The sequence below is a fragment of the Protopterus annectens genome, chromosome 6.part0 (assembly GCF_019279795.1).
Source record: "Protopterus annectens isolate FY-2018-M chromosome 6.part0, PAN1.0, whole genome shotgun sequence".
NCBI classification, from domain to species: Eukaryota; Metazoa; Chordata; order Ceratodontiformes; family Protopteridae; genus Protopterus; species Protopterus annectens.
Window position 1 is genome coordinate 851,838,010 of NC_056737.1, and position 20,716 is coordinate 851,858,725.

Here is a 20,716-nt window from a genome sequence, read left to right on the forward strand (position 1 = left end):
AGACAGCTCATAATTGATCAAATATTTTCACAGAATGGTCTGCAAAAGAAAAGGTTTTAAATACATTCAGTTTTGGTAGTAATACTTAATATCATTGTATTAACTATGTAAAATTGCATTTTGACGTGTATCAAAAGAAGACTATAGGTTTGTTTCTTAATGTGTTTTCTATATAAAATGTTTTGAGTATGTTTAAAAACAGAAGGAATTGTTAGATATTATGAATATAAGGCTGAAATTAATTATGTTGTAAATATGCTGAAAGAAAAAGCTTGCTTAAATGCAGAAACAGAGTTTAGTAATATGTGATCAGCATTCATACTAAATGACCATGGCTTGGAAAATAAGGAACCTGCTGAATGGACATTTTTCCCTTACAGACTTAAAAACAGGATGTATGCAAGAGCAAAAATGCAAAATCTGATTTTAAAGAATGGACAATGACACTGTGACAATGTGTTTCCTCAAAAACATGTTTTTCTGCATGGACAACAGGACACTGTTATCAGCATTGGCAAAAGAACAAATGTTCTTATACAAAGATCCAGAAAGAATACAGGATGTTCACACTGTCAGAAAAGCTGGTCTCTTACAAGACATTGTTAAACAAGGAAGCTTAAAAATAATATTATCAAGTCAGCAGTTTGCATCAGCATCTGCAACAATTAGTACTGTTTCTACAGGATGAGCAATTCTCCAAAATAGAATACCAAGAGGAAATGTGCATGACTAAAATTGTATATAAAGAGCTGTATGAATCCAGTTATGCTAGAGGTATGGTAGGGACTCATTTGTCCTGAGGTAAATGTTATATCTCTCACATCATCTGTACTATATGAGAAGTAAAGTTGGAACAGTACTTTAAGCTGCAACATTAGTACGTTTGGTTTATTATAAAAAGTTATTTGTTATTGCTGCAAAGTATATTCTGTCATCAGTGTATATTCTGCAAGTTTCTGTATGCAACAAACTGTGAATGCAAATATAACCAGACTTTGAATTTTAGCAGAATCCAGCCAGCAAGACTGAGTGTCTTAAGAAGACTTCAAATCCCACAGCAAACAGTAAGCTCCATATAATTTTTCAATAATATACTCATGTCGTAAGGACTTTGGAACTCACTTTTGGACATTTTCATGATGATACTATTGTCAGACAAAATCTCATCTCTGTAAGGAAAATATGGTTGCACTTCTTGAGGTGAGCTAGATTGCTTTGATGACCGTCCTCTATTGATAAAATAGTTGAGCTTCTGTAAACCTGGATCTGAGGCTGCATGATTTCTATGCTCATCAAGACATGTGGAAAAAAAATTTCTCACTTCCATGACTTAAAAATCAAGTTGCTCATTCTCATGCTGTTCTGTGGTATTTCTGGGTGATCTAGATAAAGTATCAGCAAGATAAAGAAGTTTGCCTTTTGTGTAGACAAAACTGAAATTGTACTGCAATCTAAGCATCATACGTTGCAATCTGGCTGGAGCTGTATGCATAGGCTTTCTCAAAATAGCGACTAGAGGTTGTTGATCTGTTTTGATCTTGGTAGGTCTACCATAAATATAATCATGGAACTTCGAACATGCAAACACAATTGCCAAGAGCTCTTTCTCTATCTGAGCATACTGCATTTCAGTTTGGGTTAGAGATCTGGAAGCATAGGCAACAGGTTGACCGTCTTGAAGAATGACTGCACCAAGACCAAATTTCAAAGCATCACAGGAAATAGTAACTGGTTTGTGAACATCACAATATCTGAGAGTTGGTGAATTGGCAATTCTCTGTTTTAGGACATCAAACACTCTGGTGCTGTTTCACCCATGACCAGGATACAACTTTACATGTCAGCTTTCAAAGTGGTACTGTTGTTGGCTTAAGTCTGGAATGAACTTGGCTAGATAGTTAACCATGCCAAGGAAACATTGATGGGCTTGAACATTTTATGGAGCTGGCATTTCAAGAATTTCTGTTTGCTTGGAAGGCTCTGGTCGTAAGCCTGAACTGGTAAGCAAATGACCAACATAAGTGACTTCTCGTAACCTGAACTTGCACTTCTGAGGATTCAGCTTAAGACTCAATTTACTTGCTCTTTCCAGAACTTTCTTGAGGTTTCTGTCATACTCAGCTTCACCATTACCTCCTACTAGAATATCATCTACTATAATATGCACTATAATAGCACTAGGATACCCAGAAAAAAATTGATCCAGTGCACGTTGAAAAGCTTCACTGGCAGAATTTATCCCAAATGGTATTCTCAAAAATCTCTATCTGCTAAAAGGAGTACTGATCATAATAAACAACGAGGATTTCTTGCCAAGCAAAATTTGCCAAAATGAACTCTCTGCATCCAAGACAGAAAAAAACAGTGGCATTTGGCATCAGAGCTGCAACTTCGACTATACGCATTGGCTGATGAGGTCTTTTCAGTGCTTTGTTCAAATCTTGTGGATCAATACATATTCTGATATCATCTGAGCTTTTCTTATGAGCTACCACCATGGAAAATACCCATTTGGTAGGTTCTTCAACTGGACAAATTACACCTTGTTGCACCATTTTTTATTTAGGTCGGCTTTGACTCTGTCCTGCATAGCTACTGGAACTTTGCAGGCTGGCCTGACAACTGGGCTGACATCCAGGTCTAACTTCATGGAGTACACAACTGGAAGCTTGCCTAGTTTGTCTTCTAAAATATCAGCATAGCGCACTTTTTCACTTGTATTCAACTCAGCACAGCTCCTCATGGTGTCCTGCAGAGTTCTACAAGCAGCAGAGAGCAAAAGAGTGACTTTTTCCTGATTTAAGTATTTTTTTCTGGCTTTTTGATTATTTACTGCTTAGCGACTGCATTTTCGCCTGTTTATAGAGCTCTGCATTCTATTTAAACTGTTTTTGTGTTGATTAACTGTTTTGCACTTTTAAAAAAGTTATTTGTTGCTTAATTTTACCTGTAGGCTAACACACTCAAGTGCGCTAGTCGTTTAAAAGCATTTATAGCATTTACTGTCTGTTTTTCCTCTGTTTTCTGCAAAAAAAAAAAAAAATCTTGTTTTCCCACCTTACTGAACTAGAATAGTCCAGTCTTCAGAGTTTGCTGATCTCTGGGCTTTGGCTTGGTTCCTGTGCTATTACATATCCTTATTTGGATAAAGGGAAGCTTCTTTGTTCACCAGTGGGAGTGGGGAGCACTGAGCAGCCTATTTGTCCCTAGAGCAGTGGTTCCAGCCAGAAACTTGTAGTCTATTGGCCATTTTGGGTCAATTCCTAGCTCTTTTCAACCCCCTGCTATAAAGCCCGCTTTAGCGCGGAGTTGCCCATAGAGCACCATCGGGCAGCGCCGGTTAAACAAGGTTAAACTATTTCTGGCTCCGTAAAGTCTACTCTTCAATTTTTCCCTTAGAACTTCTCTACTTGCAATCTAAACAGTCTATTCTCTATCTCAAAAGCTCAGCACTTGCTCATAAAGCATTTTTATATAGGTAAACTACTTGTATACTAAACAAAGTACTACATTAGCCTAGAATCCCCTTGAGTACCCATTTCCCTATAGGTCCCTTCTGACTCAGTTACACAGCAAACTTTTTCACTTTTTCTAGCATGTCGAAGGGTCAGTTGCTAGCGTCCTCTCCTGTTCAGCTGGTGAATCTGGGCATCTTGAGGCAATGTTACAATTGCCTCATGTACACAGACAACCCACTCCTCCTCCCAGAAAACACAAATACATGTGAGAGATGCAACTATATAGCCAAACTGGAGGCTGACCTCTCTCAACTCAGGACTGGCAAGACCAGACAGGAGGAGAAGGAAACCACGCACACCACAAACCCAGTTTCACATAGAACTATCACAACTGCAAAACAAACACATAAACACACAAAGACATACTCAGAGGCACTGATCAAAAATCTACCAAAACTACAGAGGCTTCCAAAGCAGACACCCAAGCAACTGCCACCTCAAGACATAAGACATGCAACACATAGTTCTCAAAGTCAGTGTGCTAAACAGTCACAGCCCTTAAGGCCAAACACAATGCCAGACACACTTGTTATAGGTGACTCCATAGTCAGACACACTGACGTCCCACTCACCAGACTGAACAAGGAAAAGATCACAGTAAGCTGCCTGTCAGGGGCTAGAATCCGCCACATAACACAAGCACTCAGGTCACTCCACAGCAAGTACAAGTATGACTCAGTCATTGTCCATGCCGGTGTGAACGACCTGAGATGTACCTCCCTGGACTACATGAAAAGAGACATAGAGGAGCTCTCAGATTATGTAGCCCAGGCCGGTATGACCCTGACCCTGAGCAGTATCCTACCCTCACCAAGAATGATGCCACAATACAGAGACAAAATTATCAGCTTTAATAATTGGCTTAATTACTGGTGTCATTCTAAGGGGATCCAATGTCTGTCTGCCTGGGATGACATGCTTGACAAGCCACGCTGCTTTGCAAGGGACGGCTTGCACCTGTCACCCCTGGGCTTCCGGATATTGGCAAAGGCTTTTACCACCCCCATAGTGCCTTTTTTAGGCAAGGCTCAAATGATAAACCTACCACCCTAGAAAACAAAAATGGAGAAAAACTAAGGGTAATACTGCTCAATGCCAGAAGTCTAAACCTCAAGATGCACGCCCTCGAAGCCCTCCTCAGTATGGAGAACATTGATGTCTGTGCTGTGACTGAAACCTGGTTCAAGGCTCCTGAGAGCACCCCAGCACTATCAGGTTATACCTCATATCATGAATTCCGGCCCCAAAATCCAGACCGAACCACAAAAGGAGGGGGAGTATCCATATTCATAAAGGATACCCACACCTCCAGGTTAGTGGCAACGCATCAAGCATCGGAGACCATCCAGGTGCAATTAACCATAGGTAAAACTGCCCTACAGTTTGTAGCATGCTACAGACCACCTTCTCAAACTCAGGAAACCCACACAGCCTTCCTGAAGACACTGGAGAGTATGAATGTCTCTCCAAACACCATCATATTGGGTGACTTCAACTACCCAAACATAGACTGGGAACATTACTCAAGCCCCAACACCCTAGCCCAAAGGTTCCTGGAGTTCATAAACTCAAATGCTATGGAACAACTAGTCACCATTCCCACAAGAGGAGAAAATATACTAGACCTGATCATCACAAACATGGGGACAAAATGCTCTGCACCGGAAGTATATCCCTCATTGGTGAGATCAGACCATAAATTAATCTCATTGGAGATCCACATCCGCCCCCACCCCCAGCAAAAAAGACCACAGTGAAGAACTTCTCAAAAGCAAACTTCACACTTCTTAAGACTGGAGTGGTATCCTTCAAGGCCCCCGAGCCAGTGGAAACCACAACCCACGCTGCTGAAACCCTTACAAATGCCTTCTACGAGCACCTCCAGGAATGTATGGCTCAAGCAATCCCTAATAAAATCAAGACCCTTTCCACCAAAGGCAGGCGCCCGGTCTGGTGGACCCCAGCCATAAACAAACGCTACAACAAGAGGAGAAAGCTACTACATGACAGAGCAAAATCCCTAAAAGGGAAGGCATCTCTGATCAATACTAGCAAAAAACTATGGTCACTCATAAAATCATCCAAGGCCAACTTTGAGATAAAAATCGCTAATGACACAAAAGACAATCATAAGGCCTTCTTTAGCTATGTTAGAAACCTGGGTGGAAACTCCCAGATATGCTCAGAATTAGTCCAAAATGATAAAAAAATCACTGAACCCACAGACATTGCCAACATACTTGCAGACAGGTTCAGTGCAAATTTCTCCCCTCCCCCCCCAAAAGGAGAAATATCTATCCCACCAGAGTCTAGCCTCCCAAACATCTCAGATGCCCAGGTGAGAGCTGCTCTCTCTAAAGCAAAAAACACAGCATCAATGGGACTGGACGGTGTCCCCGGCTGTGTGCTACATGAACTCAATGAGGAACTAAACCCATACATAAGGCTGCTGTTTAATCTTAGCCTTACTACAGGATACGTACCCAAAGAATGGCGTACGGCAACTGTGGTCCCACTCCACAAAGACGGTGCTTCTACGGACCCTGGAAATTACCGCCCCATAAGCTTGATGAGCCTTGTCTGCAAAGCTATGGAGAGGATCATAATGGAACTCATAAATAAAGACATTGGGGACCTACAGACACTGGATCCTACCCAATTTGGCTTTGTCAAGGGCAGATCCTGCCTCTTGAACTTGGTCGACTTTTTCGAAACAGTCACTAAGGCCATTGATGAGGGTAAGGCAGTTCACACAGCCTACCTTGACCTAGCAAAAGCTTCACACAATACCCCACTCGGGCATCATAGAAAAGCTCACCAGCTTAGATGTAAACCCATATGTCACAAGATGGGTTGCAAACTGGCTCAAGGACAGAACATACAGGGTTAGAGTTGCTGGTGCCATGTCAGACTCTAAGCCGGTCATGAGCGGTGTCCCACAGGGCTCAGTCCTGGGCCCCCTCTTGTTCGGCATTTATTTTTCTGAAGTGCAGGCAAACATAGGGGGATTGTGGCTGACAAAATTTGCAGATGACTGCAAACTGGGCGCCATAATTGACACTCCATCAGACACAGACATCCTCCAGAGAGGTCTCATAGAAATGGATAACTGGTGCCAGTGCCATGGCCTTAAGCTAAATGCCAAAAAATGTATAGTCATACCCTTTGGGAAAAACAAGGTAACCCCTAATTACCACATAGGTGGTAATCCATTAAACATGGAAGAAGTTATCAGGGACCTGGGGACCCAAGTTGACAGTAACCTCTTTTGACACTCACATTGCCAAAGTGGTTAGGAAGACCTTCTACATTGCCCACCTGATCATGAAGGGATTCACATCCAGATCAGGAGAGGTCATTGTACCCCTGTACTCTTCACTTATCAGACCAATGATTGAGTACAATGCCCCATTCGGAATGTACCTTACCCGACACCTGCAGCAGTTGGAAAGACCCCAAAAGTTCCTCACCAAAAGGATAAAGGGGCTCAAACATATGTCATACGATGCCCGACTGAAGAAACTCCAGCTCAATTCAGTCGCATACTGTCTGCTCAGAGGTGATCTGTGCCTGACATACAAGGCCATGTCCAACCCAGAATTAATGGACGTGCTCCACCTCAAAAAATCCAAATCCACCAGAGCCACGAGAGCAAGAGACTTAAACCTCAACTTGGATATAAATAGGACGTGCTGGAGGGACAGATTCATCACCCAGAGACTCCCTACACTATGGAACAGAATCCCAGTCCATGTGAGGCAGAGCCCCTCACTGACTCTGTTCAAGAGAAATCTTGACGAGTGGATGGGAGATCGTAGGTTTACCCCGGGAATCATCTCTGTGTCACTGCTGGACAGAGTCACAGCAAACTAATGGGTATAGTATTCTCATCCTAAGGGGTGGTGAAAGCCACACACACTCTGGCTAGGCTTATAAATGCCCTAGGGCAGATAGCCTAGTATGAACCTATGAACCTATGATACTGGGCGAAATTCGAACAGTGGTCTTTTAAGCTAACATGATATACTTCCTTATTAAATGAAAGCAGTCCCATTTTCAAACTGTCTCTGAGCCCAAATGACAACTGTACATGCCTTTTGACTATGTAAAATTGCAAATTGTAGGTGTTCCCAGCAGAGTAACATGAAAGTACTACTGAGCCTTCAGTTTGAATCTCTTCACCACCATAAAGCAACAAGCTTTGCACACTTTGCCAAATCAAGCTTCTTATCAGCATGTGCTCTAGCAAATGTTTCTGCAGACATAACATTGCACTTTGAACCTGTGTCAGTTTTGAGCTCTGTGTTTCCCATTTATCTCAACTGTACAAAATACTTCATTATTTGCCCATAAATCTACTGCATTGACTTTTGTGAGTCATTGACACACCATCAACTTAAAACGTAGGGTCACAACTTTCTAATTGATCAACTTGTCTCTGAATGTTCCTTCTGTTTTTTCCTGGTTAGGGTTTTCCACAGCAGATCACCTGTCCACTCATGATTGGCAGTGGAGTTTTATGGTATTGAGTTGCCAGCCCAGTGCCCAACCTTCCATGGAAGGCACACACATGCACGCACTCATGCCTAGGGCCAATTTAGAGTATCCAATCCACCTACATTATGTCTTTGGGATGAAACCGGAACACCCGGAGGAAACCCATGCGACCACGGGGAGGACATGCAGACTCTGCACAGAAGGCATCCCAGCCAAGGATCAAACTGGAGAACCTCTTGCTGTGAGGTGGCAATGCTAACCACTGTACCACTGTGGCCGCCCTTGTCTCTGAATGTTCCCTTTTAATAAAATAATGTGTCCATTTTGATTTACAAAATCTTGTGAAATGATTCCACTTATTACAGCTGTGACACTGCTGACCAAAAGCTAAACATTTTTTCCTTTTAGTCTCATGACTTCTACCACAATTACGACAGCTGGTTATAAAACTGGGTGGGGGCCCTTTCTTTGAGTTTGCTGATGCACTCATGCTTCACTGAGACTGTGCATGCTCTGGAACTTGCTAGAAAGCTACAGGGTTTCCCAAGGATTGTTGCAGGGTTTATAATTGCTGCCATGTGCTTGAGCCTGTTTCTTTTAACCATGTGCTGCATGCTATCAACACTGGCTTTAGAAGTTACTGGAAGCATGTATCACTCACTTGTAAGCTTATTTGTGTGCTTTTCCATAAGCTCATATATCTGACAAATCTCAATGGCTTTATTCAAAGTTAAATCACTGTCATGAAGCCAAATCTTTCTCACAGCATCATCTTTAATACCACGCACAAATCTGTCTTTTATCAACTCATCCCTTAAATCACAAATCTGCACATTTTAGTTATGTTTATAAAGTCAGTTATATATGCTGGAAAAGTTTCACCAGGCTCTTGATCCTTTGTGTAAAATAAGTGTCTTATCATTGTAGCATTCATTTGGGGGTTATACATTTCTCTAAATGTATGTTTTAAGGACTTTGTGTCCTCCCTTGACTCAACCAGTACAACTATATGACGGTTTCCCCCCCTCCTGCAAAGACAGCAGTTACATACACAAATGAAAGCTCCCTTTCTATGGCTTCTGAACCAGCTAAATTAAGCAGAATAGATGCCTTTGTATGGTCATCTTTATCAGAAAATGCAACCTGTATGAAAATGTGCTCTTGCTCAAATACTGTGCAGTTCTCTGCAATATTATTGTCAAACACAAGTGGACAAGGTTTTCAAAATCCATCTGCAACGCTAACAAATTATGCCCAAACACAATCATATACTAACAAGCTACTATATGTGCCTGTAATAACATTCAAATGCACAATAAACTCTTCAAAATACTGTACTGTGTGAAATATGCTTTGAATGGCTGTATTTTGTGAAATAACTGTACTGTAATACTGCACAAACATGCGAACACTTCATACACCAGACAGCTCAAATAGCTTTGATTAATGTGAAAAAGTAGTGCTTAGTGAAATAATGTGGTTGTTTCCCTTATTTTATTCATTTTATGCGATTTGGACTTTATTTCAAACAATTTCTGTAGTTCGAATATTTCTGTTAATATATTACATTATCAGATATTTCTGTTACCTAGAAATTTGTTTATAGAGCATTCTGAATGCGTCGTTTCATATTGTGCGAATAAGAAATTGTTTGAGCAAGTTATATTACCTGATATTCGTTTCTGACCTGTTTTGCGAGTTATATGTGCAGTAGGGATAATTCATTCCTGTATATTCCTCCAATCTTAACTGATTGCCTCTCGGACTCGAAGCTGAGGTATCTGGATCCCATTCTGGCACAATGTCACTCATCTCTCTCTCTAGTATAGATGATGAACAGGCGGATGGTGTTCGTTTATATGCTTTATTACATAGAAACACATCAGGATGGGTAGCAACATTACACAGACATACATGCTTACATCTCAACAGCTAACAACAAAATGGCAGTCAGGCTCTCATGTGCTCAGTATTTATACACTTGTGCAAGCCCCTGGAAAGCTTCTTAAAGGCATACATACATATTGATCTACAGGCAGGTTACCCAGATTTGATCTAATGTCCTTAGCACCATATTTAGGTAGCTGAGTAATAACTTCCACTCCAGGACTGGGCTACAGTTAAGTTTTTTTTTTTTTTTTTAATTCAGAGTCACACAGTAGGCAAATGGAGCTCCAAAGAGTCAAAACCTGTACCCTTGACTACATGGAGCAGCTCATTATGAGCTTAGAGCCTTGATCCAGGGCACTAACTGCCAGAACTTCCTAACTTCATTTTCTGATAAATCACTGAGGAAGAGTTAATCAATAAAGCTACTCATTAGAGGTTCATAGTTGTACATAAAATGTATTTCAGGTTAATTAGAGTTGCCTGGCACTTAAGTCTCTAAGCTATTAACACACTGCTTCCTATAGTTAAAAGTTCAGGGTTTTAATTCTTCCACCTTCATCCACCTAATGTGTGTCTGAGCAAGTCACTCAGACCTTATTTCTGTATTGTTCTTGTTTACTGTGAAGATCTGGCTGGGCATTCAATGCTTTTTCAGTGAAGACTAGAGAGAAAAACTCTAGAGTTGCAATAATACATGACACAGGCCTTGCGCCGAGCGTTCTCCTTACAGATGGTGCAGCAGCACCATATGAATATTTATGAGGGCGCACTGCCGCACCCTTGACATGCACAGGAAATGTGTGCGAGTGCAGGGGGCATGTTTAAGTGCTCTACGGAGGCTTAAACATGCTCCCACAGTTGCACAACCTACAATTCTTACTATTAGAGCGCCTCTAATAGTAAGCAATTAATTCAGTGTCTGTGGATACTGAAATGTATGCTAAGCATACAAGAGTGTCCACGAACACTGACATAAAATCAAAGTAGTAAACACACAAGCACGTAGTGGAATGTTGAGCCCATGTCCCCAGAACTATCACAATTAGATTCCCTGTGTTCCTATTTCACATTTGTATTGCTTCATTATTAAAAGTGTAAGCAAAGTGCAGCACGTTTGCACATTGCTGCCCTCTGCTTAGCATAGCTTACACATCAAAATCATCCAAATAGAAAAAAAACATGTAGAATCAATGTTAATGTCAACAGTGTAGTGGTTAGAGCATCTGCCTAACAAACAGGCATTCACTGTTTGAGTCCCACTATAGCACATATCATTTTCCATGTGGAATGTGTATATGAACATATTTATACATCTTTTTGCTGTATAACCTACATAATAACATGCAAATGTGAACTGGAGTACTGCATGAAATGTTTAACTAATATAATTTAATCAAAGTGGTAGTGTCATAATGAATAAGGCACTAGTAAGCAGGTGTAAGCACAAATAAGCAGTAGTAAACATATATAAGTACCAGTAAGCAAGTCTAAGTGCATTTGCGGGGATGTAAGCAGTGCCCACACACATTAAGCTTAGTAGAAGCTAACTGAATTTAAGAAACTGTAATTGGAAGATAGCACAGCCTACCATCGTGCAAACACGTACACACCCACTCACAACTGCTTAAAAGTGCTTTAATCACTCTGTATCCAATGGTCCTTGTTCTGCCCAGCAACAAATTAAATGATCTCTGCAAATGTTAAACCCAGGACCCTGCACACCACAGCCAATTTGATTCACCACTAAGCCATGGCAGATGTACATAAATCTGATGTTATCACAAACATATTGTCCAGCACAGTCATGCAACAGCGCAGGAAATGTATATAATTATGTAGATGTATGTGCATGTGTATGTACAGATATATAATATAATATATATATATATATATATATATATATATATATATAGAGAGAGAGAGAGAGAGAGAGAGCTATGAAGAATGAACATATCGACAATAAAGCATGCAAAAAGAATGAGAAGGAAATCGACAGCAACACCTGTATTATTTAGTGCTGTCATCTTATGTCATATCAAGCTGGGCAGGGCTGAGCAAATCACTGCTACTCAAACCACAGGCAGGATACTACCAGTGGGAGTAACATTGTTGATCTGCTAAGTCTACTTTACAAACAATTGCAGGGTAGTCCCTGGTGGGACTACCCAAAAATTGCTAGGTTGTGTGGACTTCCAACCATTACACAAGCAAGGGCAGGTATGTTCAAGGACCAAATGGTGGGAGAGCCTGATGATACATGGGTTGGGACAGCATACATGTAGGTTCCCTAATGCTGGGTAGAGGGCAATGTGTGGAGATGTGTTATGGCTGTGATAGCAACCGGAGAATGGATGGTTTGTTGTGTATGTCGAACTTGGGTGGGGTGGGAGAACCATGGGTATGAAATTATGTATGCAGGCATGTCAGGGTTGGATGACCTGGTTCTAATTGGATTGCCTTGTGGAGGTCACCGAGTTCATTATAAGTATATATGCATACACACATGCATACATCTATATGTAGAAGTACATTCCCTGTACCACATTCATTCCTTTTGCAGACATAAATAACATAACAAGTGCCCCTACAAACCTCGACAGTAGATAGAATAATAGGTTGTGCATAAGAGTGAAGGAACGAATCTGCAAAAATGCAGAAGTGTATACTTTGTCTGAAGTCAGTGCTGTTCTCAAAAAATAAAATGTGAGGACTTTCTCACTATGAAATAGTGGAATCATTCCTGTGATCTGCCTGCTACGACAACGCCAATCACTAAACCGTTCCTATTTGTAATATAATTTCACCGAACTCATACATTATTAGCTTTCATGTGTAACGTGTGCGTTACCACATAGTCATAGTTATTAATTTATTGTAGTGTCTTGTTAACGGGAGTAATGATGTAATGAAGTATAGAGTCTAATCTTGAAATAAAGGCATGTGTGTCCCAGGTGGGACAACCCAAAAATTGTGAAAAGTGTCCTATTGGTCATTCATTTTACCAGTGTTTGTGGAATAAAAGGTTGGGATGTCTGAGGATACGTGGAGTGAGTCAACCCATGGGATGAGTCTACAGGAGTAGGGAGTGGCCAATGTGTAGTGGTGTGGATACACCGTGTATCCATCCGGAGAATGGATGACTGCTGTGTCAGTGAAGTGTTGAGGTGGGTGTTTGGGGAACTAGGATCCATGGATATATTTGTATATATGCAAATGAAGCAGCACAGCAATAGTGTAGTGGTTAGAGCATCCGCCTAACGAACAGACATTCCCGGTTCAAATCCCACTGCAGCACATACTATTTTCCATTGGTTATCTGTATATGAACATATTTTGACATCCGTCTGCTGTATAACCTGCATAATAACAATTAAAAGTGAACTGGAGTGAAGTGTCAGTGTCATAATGAATAAGGCACTAGTAAGCAGGTTTAAGCATAAATAAGCAGTGGTAAGCATATATAAGAACCAGTAAGCGTGTTTAGGTGCGTTTGCGCAGGGGTAAGCATTGCCTACACAGATTAAGCAAAGTAGAAGCACTATGCCATGATAGCAATACATATAAAGGAGATATCAGGAAACTAATCCTCACCACAGGGAAATCAAATCAAACACGTGAACTGAATTTATGTACAGTGTAATGTTCTATAACCCGCCACACACCAGAAATATGTAAATTGGAGTACTGCAGTCAACATAGAGTTGAGGTGTCACTGTAATAAAGTTTTGAAGTCCCCAGGACCCCATACAGTGTATGTACACATGAATCACAGATACCAGACACATATATAACCTGTAATGAATACGACATTATTGACAAAAGGCAAATATAATGCTAGATAACCAATAAGCAATGCTAACCGCAGCACAGCTCAACTAAGTAATTGTAAGCAATGTGTAGGGAAGCCAATACAATATGCCCACAGGTACACTTCTTTAAGCAGTGCCAACCTGACGTAAGCAGGTGTGCCCATAGCTTAGCCTTTTCGAAACCGGCCAATTACGGAAAAGTGCAGGAATCTGGCCCTACTTAAACCGAAGAGGCGGGAATACGTCTCATAACTGGTTGTAGCATCCCCCTGCAGGCAGAATGGCTGGAGTGGGAGAAGGCACTCGCTTTAGAGTGCAGCACTGGGGCATCCAGGAGTCTAAATTCATGGTATGGCTCCTGGTAAAGCACCATGACAGGAGACTACTGCAGGGCCAGTACCAGGGCTTGCAGTACAAAATGAAGGCCTGGGACAGTCTCGCCTGTGACCTCACTAGTGCCACTGGTATCCCCTGGACTGGTGAACAGGTCAGGCACCACCATGCAGACCTGAAGCGATGGAGGGGGCTGTCCTGGAACAGGGGATTCAGGAAGCAAGGCAGATGCAGAATGCCCCAGAACTGAGTAAGTACTCCTTCCACTACATAGTTAATAATTTCCTAGTTTGTGTATACTATGGATAGGTATGGCTAAATTTCACTGTACCTCTCTGACAGCTGCAAATGAGCGTGCTGTGAACCAGCAAGCCTATGATGCTAGGCTGCAAAGGATGTGTAGCGAGGCAGGCTAGTAAATAGCCTGCATGTACTGTCATAGCAAAGAAATGTAAGAGCCTCGGAAAGTGTTGTACCAGTATACAGAATTGTGTAATATGCTGCGAATAAAGGTGTAACCCCTGCATTGCTTTTGTTTACTCTGCAGTCATATGTTATACTGTTGCAGTTATTAAATAGTACTGTTGCAGTAAGCAGTGTTACCCACACTGTGATATGCAGATAAAATGTGTATGAAGTGCTGTATAACAATGTTGGAAGTGCAAACAGGTTAGTCATATTAGACAAAACATTGCAAAGCCTCCCAACAATTGCCTGATAGCATAGCGTACAGTGATCTTAACTGTAATGCTTTTGTCACACACAGCAGGGCTTTGGATCCCAGGAGTGCTAATAAGTTGTATGCATAATCATTCCACAGAACTGCACACAGTTTGTTAGAATGTTTAGAGAGAAAGCTGTATGCATATTTACACTTAACTTCACAGATTTTGCTAGAATGCTCAACTAGAGAGTGGTATGCATATTCATACCCCTCAACTGTTCCAGTCTGCCCAGTATGTCCTGATAAATGGCCCACATCACCTGCATTTTGCCCTGTTCCCCTGACAAATTAGTGTGATGATCTAAGAAATGTAGCCAGCTGTTAATGACATATAACTGATAGACTTGTACATAGTCAGAGAATGTACATGCAAACATACCTGTCATCCCAGCATCTCACCCAAAGTGTTTGAGAGCAGTCTCAAAACATGTTGCATTAACACCTGCATCTTGTCAAGCCTGTATGTAAGACACAGGTCCCGTGCATACTAATCTACAAACATACCATTGTACAATATAACACCATTGGGTAGTGTAATAATACATGTAAGGGACAGACCACTGCAGTGACTACGAATGTTGAGAAAACTACAAGGATATATTAGTTGTTAACTGAACTCTCTCTCTCTCACCCCTACCATATGTGCAAAAATAACCGATTTACACAACTCATTTGGTATGTTTACACTCCTAACCTTTGTTGGGACACATGTCCTATTGGTTTATAAGTATTCACATCTGTTTCTGTGCATGTTAAAATACTCCCATATTTGTGGTCTGTTACCATCAATGAAATCTGCATGTTGTAATGGCCACTGTTTACCCATATATGCATGTGTTCTGCCTGCTCTGCAACTATTTTATATCTGGTGCCCTGGGTAATGGGAATACCTATGCATGCTGTTGACAATTACTAACCCATATCTGCCTTAAACATGCTACAACATAGCTCATATGGGAAGGCCAGTCCCAGCGGACCCACCTGTCCCACCTCAGCTGGCCATGGGACCTCCTCGTCCATTAGCCCTGCACCACCTTTGGGTGGAACTGCTGCAGGAGATGGGGCTCGTCTCCCCCTGGGAGTGGGAGCAGACAGGACCCTGTCACTCATGGTATGGTCCGGGCAGTGGTGCATAGGGAGCTCAACAGGCAGATCTGAGACCGCCTACACCAGCTTGAGGGCCGAGTGGTGCAACTCGAGGGTGAGCCTGCCCCTCCTACACAGCCCCCAGCACAGCCACCTTCTGGGCTATGAAGGTGCAGTGGTGACTGCCCATGGGTGGGGACCTCGGTCCCACTGTATCCATTTGTGGGCTCATGGGCTTGCGACTTCCAAACAACTCTCACCCTCTAATTGTGCCACTCTGCCCTCAAGCTGGCATAGCTGGCCTCAAATCCCCTTATTGAGCTCCCTACACACCACGGCCTGGACCGTATGATGGCTGACAGGTTCAGACCTGCTCCCAATGGGGGCAAGCCCTATCCTCAGTGGTGGTTCCACCCGAAGGTGCTGCAGAGCCAACAGAGGTGGAGGTCCAAGGCTGGGCCCCAGACGTGCTGGTGCCTAGTGCCATGGCCAGCTGAAGTGGGACATGTGGTTCCGTCAGGACATGCAATCCTATACAGTCTATGGTGTTGCAGTTCTAACACAGATACGGCTTAGTAATAGTCAACAGCAGTCAGGATTACTTATAGCAGCATGCATAGATATTACCATTAACCCAAGACAACAGATGTCATACATTTGCAGAGGGAGCACAACGCATGCATATATACTGCATGACATCTGTCCAAAGCGTAGATGACATGTGACTGCAGCTATAAACAGTAGCCCATTATTGGCATGTCACTGTGATACCCTCAGACAGTGATTGTCATACCACTGTTTCATGTGACGTATGTCCAATCAGGGATGAGATGTCAGTAACTCTCATCACTGTCACCGTGTACTGACTGCAATCATCACACTATGCTTCTGCAGTTCACAGATGTGTGTTCTGTGAGTAACACAAGAAACAAATGGTTCCACACACAGTCCACAGATGACCATGCAGATGAGTGTTTCCTCACAAACAGAGCACTGTGTTGTCAGTTATTAAAATATGCAGACTAGCTATTACCACACACAACCTGTTAAACTGGCAGTAGTCTGAATGAAACATAGCTACACGTACATGCTGTAGTCATGTCTGGCACATCACCCTCTTGTCTTTAGGCCATTTTCCACAGTGTATGTTGTTTGAGGAATATCCAGATTTCATCTGTGATGCTGTTTATCAAACACCAGATCCAGGTTCCACTCACAGCGACTGTCATGGGCAAACACCAACATGATGCTCCTAGATATTGTACTGTGTTTCCATGCAATTGGCTATAGGAATATCACCACAGCTGTTCCACATGCAATCAGCTAGAGGAGGACTGCAATAGGTGCAGAGGCCATCACCTGATCATGACCATCACTTACAAAACACAAGCTGCTGCTGAGCAGGTGTACATCTCCACATCCACCAGAGAGTGTGTGGGAGGGACAGACAGAGGCAAAGTACATCAGAGAAGGGCTGGGAGACTAAAACTTAAGCATCTTCTGTCACACACCTAGCAGTACAGGGGTTCAAACCCCTGACTGACTAGCTATTACTATTACAAGTGCATGCAGTTACTCCATGTGCCACTTAGCTGACATGGTGTGCTGTAAGAACATATATGTGTGCTGGTGAGCGACATCTGCAACAGAGATATAGTAGACATACATTAGGTGTAGCACACATGGCTGTCCACATGAACAGATGTCATTGTCAACACAGCCACACTCTCTAAGGGACTCAGACACATTGACAGGCTCACAAATACACTTCCTAACTACTTAGTTTGCCACACTACAGTAATGCACATGTATTACATGCACCACAGGGGTTATCCTGAGGTTCTAAGGGCTAGGGCATGTGAACATATCTGACATCAGTCAGTATGCCAATGGGGGTTATACTGGGTGTGACTGTGGTTGGGAACATCATACCCCACATGCAGACACAAGGTGCCAGTACTGGCATGCATGTGTGCATTGCTTCATGGGTGTGTAGTGGTTGGCTGTGCAAGGCTGGGTGAGGGGTAATTCTTGGCATCAGGCCACCTGACAATGATCTACAGTGTGGTTCGGGGATGTAGTGTCTGCAATGTCCCACACAGATGGGTATTGTATTAACCATCCTGTCATCCTGGTTACTATTGTGTGTGGCCATTGCTTTGCAATGCATGCCATGTCTGTGTTTGATAGTCCTTGACATGGACATTGCCTGGGATGTGCACGTCCCACATTAATGTACAGTGACATGTTTAAATGTACCTGGTTTGCCTGGCACATGTTATTTACACAGACTATCATCAGATGTGCCAGTCCTGGCCTGGTGTGGCAGGACTTTCTAATAGACAGCAGGTTGACCCCGCACCTGCATTGATAGTATGATACAGGTATTCCCTGGTGTCAGTGGCATCTGTCCATACAGGACATGTGTGTAAGGCATTGTATGTCCTTTGTGGATCACATTTGATGGCACCACATATGTTGCAGGCGTCCAGTGGGGAACATAGTGAAGGCGCATTATCCGCAATTATGTGCCTATTGTACTGGTGGATAGGGTGCCATGCCCTCTGCAGCCCACTGCAATCACACCATGCTTACTATCTGCCAACAATGTGCAGGGTACTAGCAACATAGCTGGATTTTTCTAGGCAAGTGTGTTTGTGTATGACACATGGGTTTAGACCGTATTCTGGGTAATAGTAGTGTTGCTTACTTTGTTCACCAGGCCTTTTGCCAGATGTAGGGGTATGGCTTGCCAACCCAGTCTCTTGGCTGATTGAAATCTGTAATCCTCGTGACGTGGACATTGTGACATATAATATGGCCACCATATAGGAAAACTATAAAAACCGCTCCTCAACATGTCCAGTTGTTAGACAGTCACAGCCACCTCCACACAGGATATGACTGACAAACACCTGCCATCTCTCAGAATAGAACTCCTAACTAACTAGTTTATCACACTACAGCATTACGCAGTTATAGCACATGCTATAGAGATTACTGGGCTACCCCATCCCCAAAGGTGTATTTCACAAGGAATGACATCAGCAGGTTTACCAAAGTAGGGCATTTCAAATTTCCTGCACGTGAGTAACCTAAAATGCATTGATCACAAAACAAACAATGAAACACACACAAAACATCTACAACTGACATGTGTGGGTATAGAACCCATGACCAAGATCTATATCACACTACTGTATGGAGATGTTATAGGATGCACCAAGAGGATTACTAGGGAACTTGTTCCCCAAAGGTTTATTTGACAAGGAATGACATCAGCAGGATTACCAAAGTAGGGCATTGTAAATGTCCTGCTAGTGAGTAGGCTATAATGCATTGCTCCCTACACAGACATTGAAACACACACAAAACATACATAACTGCCATGGTTGTGGATGGAACCCTACCACAGTTCTAAATCACAGTCCAGCAGTACACAGTTACCCAACGCACTACAGAGATTACTGGGTTGCAGCATTCCCAGAGGTGTATTTCTAGGTGGGTGACATCAGCAGCCTTGCCAAAGTTGAGTATATGAATTGTAAGGAGTGTGAGTACTCTAAAAAGCATTGTTCTCTTCTCAAGCAGACAGACAGACACACACACAGTTGGCAAGTCTGGGATTAGAACACCTACCAAACTAATTTATCACACTACAGCATTACAGGATGCGCTACAGAGATTACTGGGATATAGCAGTCCCAGAGGTGTATTTCTAGGTGGGTGACATCAGCAGGATTGCCAAAGTAGGTCCAGTGAATCATAGTGAGTGTGACTAGCCAAACATGCAGCACTCTCTACACAGGCATAGGAACAGACACCAAAGAATCCACAACTCCTATGTGTGAGACTAGAACCCATACCAGAGTTCTGTATCACACTACAGCATTACACTGTTATAGTATGCACCACAGAGATTGCTGGAGTACTCTTTTCCCCAAAGGTGTACTCCCCACTGATTGACATCAGCAGGATTGCCAATGTAGGGCATTTGAATTGTATTAAGTGTGAATAACCTAATTTCCACAATTAGTCTGTATGCATTAATCGCTGTCCTGGCCAGACAAAAATACCCCACCTTTGCAGGTCATGAACCCAGGACACTGTACATTATAGTCACAGTAACTAACCACTAAGCTATCACAACAGAGACTGAGGTTTCACCACAGTAATCCCAGTATAGGCTAATCAAAGTGAACATGTGAAAGGAATGTATATACAGTTGTCCATAAAATACCTCCCCAAAGCCAGCTTCATGCTATACAAAGCAGAAGTGACAATGTTTGTGACACCAATGGAGACAGGAGCTGACAGTTCTACAGATGAATCCTGTACTAAGGTACTGTATGAGCACATCCACTTGTTCATGATTCCTGACATCCCACATGGAACCACAATGCTCACCTACCTCCCAAATAAGCAAGCCAGTCTGGTGGTCTCCTGCCATTGACAGAGTATACAATAGAAGGTAGACACTGTTGAAGCAAAAAGGATACTCCAAGGATGCAAACAACTCCCTTACCAGCCACAGTAAGATGTTGAGATCCACCATGAAATCCTCCAAAGCTGGTTATGTAACTAAAATCACCACAGATTCCACAGACAACCACACACCATTCTATAGATATGTCCTGAATCTAACTGGCATTGCTAAGACGTGCTCTGAGCTATGACAGAATAGCATTACATAGATTGCTCCCACAGATTGTGCCAGTATCCTGGCAGATTGGTTTAGTGCCACAGTCACCCCCTCTCACCCTCAAAAGGGCCAATGACAATATGAACAGAGTTCCATTGGCCAGTAATCATGGCCATACAGGCAGAAACCGCACTATCCACAGCTAAGAATACATCAT